Source organism: Dendroctonus ponderosae, unplaced genomic scaffold, assembly GCF_020466585.1.
Source record: "Dendroctonus ponderosae isolate FM_Combo_2020 unplaced genomic scaffold, Dpon_F_20191213v2 Dpon_F_20191213_6, whole genome shotgun sequence".
Classification (NCBI taxonomy): domain Eukaryota; kingdom Metazoa; phylum Arthropoda; class Insecta; order Coleoptera; family Curculionidae; genus Dendroctonus; species Dendroctonus ponderosae.
Window position 1 is genome coordinate 874,659 of NW_026018814.1, and position 11,126 is coordinate 885,784.

The following is an 11,126-nucleotide window of genomic DNA, read 5'->3' on the forward strand; positions in this document are numbered from 1 at the left end:
AGCCTCCATTCCTCTATCCAGGTTAAGTAGAGAATTTGCAGCTGAATTTCAGACAGCAGAACATATCAGTTTTCCTATAATAACAGTTTTGTTAGCCGACTGTATGGAGGAACATCAGATGATAATAATAATAAAGGAAATAACGTCCACAAGAGAGTCAAAAGTCTCTTTCACAGCCAAAACAATGAGTTTCTATAGGCTTTTGTAAGCTTATCAATCGATTTTGATAGATTTTTACGTTGTATTTGTGTGTAAATAATAATTTAAATCCGTTTAATTGATTTTGGCCCCTGCTAATCTAACTCGATGTGGTCTAGAGGTGGAATAAACGGTTATTTTTCTGCAACAAGGTTCCAACGTTCCAGTTACACGTTGGTAATAGGTTCCAAAATGCGGTTCCTAAAGGAACATGTTACTTTTAAAAATGTTCATTAAACATGCGCAATGATGATGATGGTCGAAATAGTAATGACAAATAATGATTTAGTTTATTAAAAGAATATTTCTTAAGTGCAGCTCTTAGATAAAGTAAAATATTCTAAAATAGAAAACGAAACATGCAGGTCAGAAGTACCTGCTTAAAGCACAAAAGAACTGATAATAAACTAGATAAAATAGCAACGTTTTAATCGGAAAACGGCTGCAGCGCTCAACTGTTGCGGTTTTATGAGACGGTTCCAAAAAACAACCGGTTAAATCTGCTAACTGTAACTACTGTTCCAGGTTACACGTTTGTAACAATGTTATTTTAGCAGTTACGTTAAATACCGACCATCCCTAATGTGTTCTCTATTAGATTTAGTGTAGTATAAACAAATGTTAACTTTGTCAGAGGAAAAAACTTGATTTTCTGCAAGCGTTGGAAAAAATCAATTTCCTCCATCGCAGACATTCACATAAAAAAAATTCTTGCAAAATCTGCCATTTGTAAATGCCGATTATTTACACAGTGTGTGTAAATAATAATCGGCATTTACAAATGGCAGATTTTGCAAGAATTTTTTTTATGTGAATGTCTGCGATGGAGGAAATTGATTTTTTATCATAACAGCCCAGTGCCGGAACAACTGATCGGACTTTTCTATTGAACTTTACAGCCCTTCTTGGGAAAAGTGGAAATCGACTACCGAAAAAAATAATGGTTTACGACCCGCTTTTACTACGTAGGTGCAAACATGCAATTAAACTTAAGGGCTTTCCACATTTAATGATATAAAAACACGTGATCCACGTATATGTTTGTTGCCTCACCTGCAGGGATCGATTTACTTATAAAAAAACAAACAAATAAAACCAAATTTTGCAGCGTTTTCCGAGAAACCTGCACTGTTCAGTGCGTAACCATTTCGATGGCTAACAGTTTAATTAAAAAGGCACATTCATTATCGAATGCCCCCTAAAATCAATTTGTGATTACTTGCAATAATCAGGGCGACAAGCAAGGAAAAGTAAACTGCAAAAATGGAAATGCATTTTGATAAACAGTGCTTTTTCGCGTGGAAATTGCGCATTTTCAGGTGCTTGTTCGCTTTATCGACACAATTACCCAACAAAGATGGGTCAATATCTTCGAAATAGGGATAGTTCAGCTCGGAAGCAAAACACTGCTTTGAAATGGCCCCTAAACATATCGAGTGTTTCGATAAGGAAATGTAATAACATTTAATTTCGATGCGACAGAAATTGATGAAAAGGAAAACAAATAACTGCTGATTGAACCGGTACAAATGCGCTTAAAAAATAATAATCATCAGCTAAACCCACAAAGATCCAGAATCAAATTAAGCCTTTCGGGCCTTCGGCAACGTTCACTCAAAGTGGGCATCAATTTCAAATAACGCGTCGAATTCCATACGGGAAATTTACCTTCAAAGCGTCATAAAGTGTTCGAGTTTCTTTCGATGGCTTCCGGAAATTCTCCTCCCTGGAGCTTTTGTGTCGACATTCATTTCCGGAATATCGCCGCTGTTACTCGACTTGTCAGTATTCGCCGGAACATTTAAGCAGAAACGTTCCAGGGTGATTTTTTCAACTTAAAACTAGTCAAAGAAGTTTAATGTTGCGGTTGAGCAGTTTCTTGAAAATGGTTCAAAAAGTGTGCCCAAAAAAAGATTTTGTGACTTTCCCAAGCAATGTCTGAACCGATTTTTAAAGTCCAAACGGTAATGAATAGACAATGAATATACCTTTTATTTGAGGTGTCACATGGCCACTTTGGATTATTTTTTTAAGTCAAAAATCGCACCCAGGCGCCATTTTGAAACTCTGTTTGGCCCTCAAATCAAAGGTGTTTTCATCGTCTTTTTGCTGCCGGTTTCTATTTTCAAATCGGTTAAGCGGTTGTATAGAAATGTCGCAAACTTTAGCTGGAAATAACTATTTTGTGTCATTTCTACTCAAGGGCCGCATCGATTTAAAAAAATTCAACAGCAGTGAATAGAGGACAAAAATACCTTTCATTTGAGGTGTCACAAGGCACACTTTCAATTTGATTTTTTATCAAAGATGGCGCCCAGACGCCATTTTGAAAGTAACACTTGAGGTATTGTGACACCTCAAATGAAAGCTAGTTTCAACCTCTATGCACTGCCGAGTAAATTTTTTAAATCCATGCAGCCCTTGAGCAGAAATCACACAAAACACTTATTTCTAGCTAAAGTTTCCGTCGTTTCTATACAACCGCTTAACCGATTTCAAAATAGAAACCAGTAGCAAAGAGACGATGAAAATACCTTCCATTTGAGGTGCCACAAGGCACACTTTCAATTTAATTTTTTATCAAAGATGGCGCCCAGACGCCATTTTGAAAGTAAGACTTCAGGTCTTGTGACACGTCAAATAAAAGCTGGTTTCAACCTCTATTGACTGCCTATGAATTTTTTTAAATCTATGCCGCACTTGAGCAGAAATGACACAAAATAGTTATTTCTAGCTAAAATTTGCGTCATTTCTATACAACCGCTTAACCGATATCAAAATAGAAACCAGCAGCAAAGAGACGATGAAAATACCTTTCATTTGAGGTGCCACAAGGCACACTTTCAATATTATTTGTTATCAAAGATGGCGCCCAGACGCCATTTTGAAAGTAAGACTTAAAGTCTTGTGACACCTCAAATGAAAGCTAGTTTAAACCTCTGTTCACTACCGATTAAATTTTTTAAATCAATGCAGCCCTTGCGCAGAAATCACCCAAAACAGTTATTTCTGACTAAAGTTTCCGTCGCTTCTATGCAACCGCTAAACCGATTTGAAAACAGGAACCTGCAGCAAAGAGACGATGAAAATACCTTTCATTTGAGGTGCCACAAGGCACACTTTCAATATTATTTGTTATCAAAGATGGCGCCCAGACGCCATTTTGAAAGTAAGACTTAAAGTCTTGTGACACCTCAAATGAAAGCTAGTTTAAACCTCTATTCACTACCGATTAAATTTTTTAAATCGATGCAGCCCTTGAGCAGAAATCACACAAAATAGTTATTTCTAGCTAAAGTTTGCATCGTTTCTATACAACCGCTTAACCGATTTTAAAATAGAAACCAGCAGCAAGGAGACGATAAAAATCCCTTTCATTTGAGGTGCCACAAGGCACACTTTCAATTTAATGTGTTATCAAAGATGGCGCCCAGACGCCATTTTGAAAGTAAGACTTCAGGTCTTGTGACACCTCAAATGAAAGCTGGTTTCAACCTCTATTCACTGCCGATGAAATTTTTTAAATCAATGCAGCCCTTGAGCAGAAATCACACAAAATAGTTATTTCTAGCTAAATTTCACGTCGTTTCAATACAACCGCTTAACCGATTTCAAAACAGAAACCAGCAGCAAAGAGACGATGAAAATGCCTTTCATTTGAGGTGCCACAAGGCACACTTTCAATTAATTTTTTAATCAAAGATGGCGCCCCGACGCCATTTGGAAATTCTTTTGAAAACTTCACATTTAATTCTAAAGTGAACAGTGAAGAATGCGTGGGGAAGATGGCCGGATGATGGCGAGCCAATTAGCCGAAAAAAAATCCTTTGATACAGATTGGCGTTTATTTGCGTGAAATATGCAGGAAAATTTCCATTTCATTATGCTCCGAACAAGGAGCATCCTTTATTAGTTGATAAAATTGTCATTCGCGAAAAAACAACCATAAATTATTCCCTTATCAGCAGACGAAAGATCGATCATCTATAAAGGCTTCATCTGTATGAAAATACGGCGTTTCGAGTAAATGAACCCGACTACAGACGGTGCAAGCCAATGAAATTGCAACAACAAACTCTGTTCAATCAAACAGCCAATCCCGATAGTTCTATTCTAATCGCATTGCAGCCACGTGCCCCTTATTTGAAAGTTTATTAAGCCTTTTTACCACCGACCCGAACTGGAATGTGAATAATTTATTTGAGAATCGCGGTCTAATTGAACAATTAAACGTGAGTTTAAAGGCTGGTTGAAGCGCACTAATTCATTGGCATACGCCATCAAATTCATACACTCGATGAGATGCGATAATGAATTTTTGATTAAATAACCAAACATACCAATTGAGTTGAAAACGCTACATTACTTGCAAAAAAGACGCCAGACTATTTGATTAAGCCTGGAAAATAATAATTTAAATCCGTTTCAGTCCGTTAAAGGATCGATGCCAGAAGGGTTATGAGAAACTTCGTTTAATCGGAAAATTCAACCGATGATTGAAGCCCAAATTTGTTTGGTTGGAGCTCGATATATCAGTTACTTTATATGTAGTTGCGATGTACGACTTCAATTAGGTTTGGAGTTCAGCAAAGTTTTCCAAATGCCTACAGTTTTGCCTCATTTTTGAGAGTTGGTTAAAACTCAGCTTCAACTCCGATCGAAAGAAAATCTTTCCTGCTTGAAGGGGTTTATAACGGTTCCATTATATATATGGGTTTCAATAGGAATCCAAATTGTAGCTCAGTTGCATCATATGTAGGTACTAGAGGTGGGGTAAACGGTTATTTTTCTGTAACAGGGTTACAACGTTCCAGTTTCACGTTAGTAATAGGTTTCAAAGTGCGGTTCCAAAAGGAACATGTTACTTTTAAATTTTTTCATTAAACATGCGCGACGACGATGATGGTAGAAATAGTAATGACAAATAATGATTTAGTTTATCAAAAGAATCAAAAGTTCCTGCTTAAAGAACAAAAGAACTGATAATAAACTAGGTAAAATAACAACGTTTTAATCGGAAAACGGCTGCAGCTGGTTCGAAATGCGCTCAACTGTTTCGGTTTTATAGTACGGTTCCAAAAAGAACCGGTTAAATCTGCTAGCTGTAACTACGGTTCCAGGTTACTCGTTTGTAACAATGTTATTTTAGCGGTTACGTTAAATGCCGACCATCCCTAATAGGTACAATGAAGAAAATTCAATCAGTTTTCAATCAATTTTCGGAAGTTGTTTAAAAATCAGCTTCAACTCCGATTGAAACCAAATATTTCCTACTGGAGGCCTCTTATATCAGCTACATTATACAAAGTTACAGTCTTGAAATTTCCGTTATTTTACACATTCAATTTTTCCTTAAATGCCTGCTAAAGACTTGCAGTTTATCGGTTCATGTATGGAAGTTCTTGAAGAAAATTCAGCTTCAATTCTTCAATGAAAGTTAGATTTTGTTCACAAGTAGCTACAGGCTCAATTACAGCCTGGAAACTTCCTCCGGTTTAAAAGTTCAGAATTTTTAAATTGCTGAAAATATCAGCTACAACAAATTGCATTCTTGCAACTTGCTTTTGAGGAGGAGAGGAACATTTTTTCTTAAGTGTCGACCAGTGGCGGTTTTTTGGCTCATGTTTTAAAACAGCTGCAAAATCAGCTTCAAGATGTATAATTAAATTACAGCCTGGAAGCTTCCTCTGCTTTAGAAGCTGATTTTTTACCGAAGTGTCCGCAAGTGGAGCTTTTTTGCGCATGGAGGAAAGTTACTGAAAGCACAGTATCGGTTACATCATTTGGAGTTAAAATCGGGGAAAGTTTCCCAGTGAAACTGGGAATTGAGACTAGAAAATTTTTTTTCTAAATCTCTGTAAACGGCGGTTTTTCGGCTGGTCGATAACCAGGCTCAATTGCAATCGAAGACCGATTTTGCACAGTTTTAGCTCAATAAAAAGCTCTTATGGGCCCAATTTGAAACAATCCATACAGAATAAAGCGGGTTAAAAAGCGGCTTCTTAATGCTATGAAAGTATAAAAATGGTGATCGTTTCCCTCAATCACTAACAAAGAAAATGGCAAATTACTCAACGCAAATTTGGGTGCAATTTGAAGCTGCACATTTTTCATATTCAATTGAACCAGACTGCTTTTCTCAAGCTTTCCATGTAAATTTTGTAAAAAATGGGCATTCGTAGAGCGAAAGATGGTTTTGCAATGTTTCTGAGGAAAAATTAGACAGATTTTCTGGAAAAAACTCGGAAGTTTCACCGGAAAAACTTTGGCTCGGCTGCTGACTTTAAAGCAGTTTAACTCAATCCGGTTTCTCTTCGGAACAATGTTCCCAAAGTAATAATTGTTTGTTGTAAGCGCTGCAACGAGCCCCCACAGTTCCGTCTGGGCTGAAATATACCGAAGTTGTTATTATGCAGCTAAAACTGAATGGGAATTTTAATTAAATCCAGCGATGAATAGGGACATGTCCATGTAACGTCCGTTATATTTGCAAAATTCCTCTTCGACTAATTAACAGTTTCAATTAAATCCAGCTGGTTTTTCCTCAAGCAAAGCCACTAAACGCATTTCGAGTGCGCGGTTGGCATTTTACTCGCTTTCCGAGTTTCAATTTATCGATGTTCCGCATCAAATTGATGAAATTTTCCCAAGAACGCAAAATTGCTGTGCAAAAAGTGCTTTAAACGAAGGACGAAGTGCCGCTATTTCATTACTGTTCTCTTTGAATTCTGATCCAAATGGCTTTTTAAACGAGAGCGGACATTTCTTCGTCAAGGCAAATTGGAGGATTTTGGTGAAAATTTGATCACAAATGCAAACTACAGTTCAAACAGGATAACAATCCAAGTGGAACGCATGTATCTTCAAATGCCCGCTAAGTTTATGAGCCACGCAAAAGCTCTATTTCAGTTTAATGGAACAGCGGACAGAAAGTTTCAATATCCTTAAACGGAAGCTTGATGTGCTGCAAACGTGCACCATAAATCACAACTCCAAATATAACCAGGGAAAGATACTGAATATCGGTCAAGGCCGGCTCAACTAGGATAAAGTATCGAGGGAAATTGGTGGAAAAATCAACATTCCAATCGCATATCAGAACTCTTTGTTTTATGGAGTTGAAGTTGACAATATTAATCCGCCTGTTATTCTTAACCCTTTCATTATTTAGACACAATTTAGGGGCAATATTTTGATTTGTTATTGAACATTTCATGCCAACAAAGCGCGTTAAACTTCCGCAAATTTTTTTCAACAACATCGGAATACTTGAAAGTTTTTCTGTAAATAGAGGTTGAAAGCTAGTTTCAACCTCTTTTTATAGCCGATGAATTTTTTTAAATTGATGTAGCCCTTGAGCAGAAATCACACAAAACAGTTATTTGTAGCTAAAGTTTCCGTCGTTTCTATACAACCGCTTAACCAATTTCAAAACAGAAACCAGCAGTGAATAGAGGATGAAAATACCTTTCATTTGAGGTGCCACAAGGCACACTTTCAATTTAATTTTTCGTCAAAGATGGCGCCCCGACGCCATTTTGAAAGTAAGACTTAAAATTTTGTGACACCTCAAATGAAAGCTAGTGTCAACCTCTATTCACTGCCGATTAAATTTTTTTAATTGATGCAATCCTTGAGCAGAAATCACCCAAAATAGTTGTTTCGAGCTAAAGATTCCGTCGTTCCTATTCAACCGATTAACCAATTTCAAAACAGAAACCAGCGGTGAATAGAGGATGAAAATACCTTTCATTTAAGGTGCCACAAGGCACACTTTCAATTTAATTTTTTATCAAAGATGGCGCCCCGACGCCATTTTGAAAGTAAGATTTAAAGTCTTGTGACACCTCAAATGAAAGCTAGTTTCAACATCTATTCACTGGCGACGAATTTTTTTAAATTGATGTAGCCCTTGAGCAGAAATCACACAAAACAGTTATTTCTAGCTAAAGTTTCCGTCATTTCTATTCAACCGCTTAACCAATTCCAAAACAGAAACCAGCAGTGAATAGAGGATGAAAATACCTTTCATTTAAGGTGCCACAAGGCACACTTTCAATTTAATTTTTCGTCAAAGATGGCGCCCCGACGCCATTTTGAAAGTAAGACTTAAAGTCTTGTGACACCTCAAATGAAAGCTAGTTTCAACATCTATTCACTGGCGATGAATTTTTTTAAATTGATGTAGCCCTTGAGCAGAAATCACACAAAATAGTTATTTCTAACTAAAGTTTCCATCGTTTCTATACAACCGCTTAACCGATTTCAAAACAGAAACCAGCAGCAAAGAGACGATGAAAACACCTTTCGTTTAAGGTGCCACAAGGCACACTTTCAATTCAATTTTTCATCAAAGATGGCGCCCCGACGCCATTTTGAAAGTAAGACTTAAAGTCTTGTGACACCTCAAATGAAAGCTAGTTTCAACATCTATTCACTGGCGACGAATTTTTTAAAATTGATGTAGCCCTTGAGCAGAAATCACACAAAATAGTTATTTCTAGCTAAATTTTCCGTCCTTTCTATTCAACCGATTAACCAATTTCAAAACAGAAACCAGCGGTGAATAGAAGATGAAAATACCTTTCATTTAAGGTGCCACAAGGCACACTTTCAATTTAATTTTTTATCAAAGATGGCGCCCCGACGCCATTTTGAAAGTAAGACTTAAAGTCTTGTGACACCTCAAATGAAAGCTAGTTTCAATCTCTATTCACTGCCGTTTCGCATTTTCATATCTGTTCAGCTGTTGTGCAGAAATGAGACGAAATTTAGCTACAACAAATTGTTTGGCGTGATTTTTACCTAACGACTGAACCGATTTTCAAAAGTCTAACGGCAGTAAATAGGGCTTAAAAATGCCTATCATTTGAAGTTTCATTGAAAGTTTTTAATCACAGCCACGATCCAGACGCCATGTTGAAATTTGCAATTGTAATCGAACGCTTACAAGGCGTTCAAGCAAATCGCCTCTGAAGATGCAAGCCACTCGTGTTTGCGAAACGTCAGGAAGAAATTCTACTACTAAATTCTAGCCTAAAAACCCATTAGTTTGAAACTTAATTGTCTGTTAGCTACCGAATGGGAAAACAGGCCAAGAACAAACTGCTGTTCAAAACTTAGCCACTGATTGTTCCTGCTTGCTTCCAGCTATTGGATTTAAGCCGGAAAAATTGTAGGAATCCTTGTAGTAAATTGCAACCTTTGAAGAGGGCAATCATTTTTATTGCGGCTAGTAAAAGCGCCCACGCCCACACCACTGTTAAGTTAAAGCCTTTCCAGGCGGAAATCGAGACTTTCTTAGGCTGCAGCCCACACACCAACCAACGGGGAAATGGAAGCAAGAATTTGCTTTTATTCGCGTTTTTTTGCTCGGAAATTTCGGCAAAGCGATCAGTCGTTGAAATAACATCGATAAGTTTCTAAGAGGATTCGAAAAAAATGGGAAAAAAATCCAAAAATGGATGGGAGCATTGGGATAATTTAGCAGGCTTCCGGGTTTCCGGGAAAACATTGTTGAAGCTAACTTAAGGGCACTGGAATTTGCAAATTAAATTTTAAGAGTGGACAGTTTTTTCTGGAGAAATTGAAGGAAATGCCAAAGTGACCAGCTTGAACAGCACTGCTATTTTTATGCATGGCTTTGTGGCCTTAGCAGTGCTTAGACTTTCCTAGAAAGAAAACATAATTTGAACATAATTTAACCAGATATAACTCTCCAGTTAATAAAATTGGAGAACTCAAAAATTCCCGAACAATCGCAGCAAATGGGAATGATTTTACTTAAAGAGGCACCAAAATTCAGTGTGAAAAGTAAGCAAAGTAAGCAGACAATCGACTTACCTCTGGCACTAACTTACACAAAGCAGCGTCATTGAAACCCCGCACTGCTCCGACAATTTCCTCGCCATCGTGCCACCAAGTCGAGCGTGGATCGGCAACTGAAACTGAAATTTGCTGAAACTTCTTGGTGTCTTCTGGAAGGCGCTCAAACAACAACAACAGTTGCGTGCGACACTCAGCTGCGAAAATTGCAACTGTTCCAGTTCGCTTTGGTTCAAACGCGCTGGCGATGTACATTTTCAATTAGTTTTTCTTTTTGTATTCGCGTGCAGCTGAATGGCAAATGTTTCACATTTTAGCTGAGCACGTTGATGAAAATCAACTTCAAGGTGTTTTAAAATTGGCCAAAAGTACACACAGCAATGGAAACGTTGCCCGATTTAGCGAGCTCTGCATAGGATAGAGAATAAATCCAGAAAAGCCACCGGGATTTAAGGCTCACAACTTCTATTTTCCGGACACTGAAACACTTGCAATTTTATTTGCACGCACACATTTAATGGGGCGTTTTTGCGTGGGCAAAACACCCTCGCCTTTCTTCTTCCCTCAATAGGCGCGTTTATTGCAGCTGAGTCTTGGATTAACTACCGCATAGCGCAATATTGAATGATCCAATTTTGCGCGGCTAAATTTAGTTAATTATGTCACTTGACGACCAAGTTTCATTACCAACAGCGAATTATTGGATTTTTCCATGTTGCAGCTGCTTTAAAACCGCAAAGTTGATTAAGTCTAGTAATTGCCTAGAAAATCGTGCAATTATGGGATATTTCTAGCTAGCTAGACGAGCTTTTTTTGTGCTAATAAACCATTTTGTTTAATAATAATGTTTAGCAAAAATTGTAATTTAATGCGCCTTAAAATAGTGTCTTTAGGACTCATTTTGCTGCCTGGGTTCCCATTAAGGCGCATATTTTAACGCCCTGTATGATAAAACGCAAAAACGTACTGAGGTCTTGTGACACCTCAAATAAAAGCTAGTTTCAACCCCTATTCACTGCCGATGAAATTTTTTAAATCGATCCAGCCCTTGAGCAGAAATCACACAAAAGAGTTATTTGTAGCTAAAGTTTTCGTCATTTCTA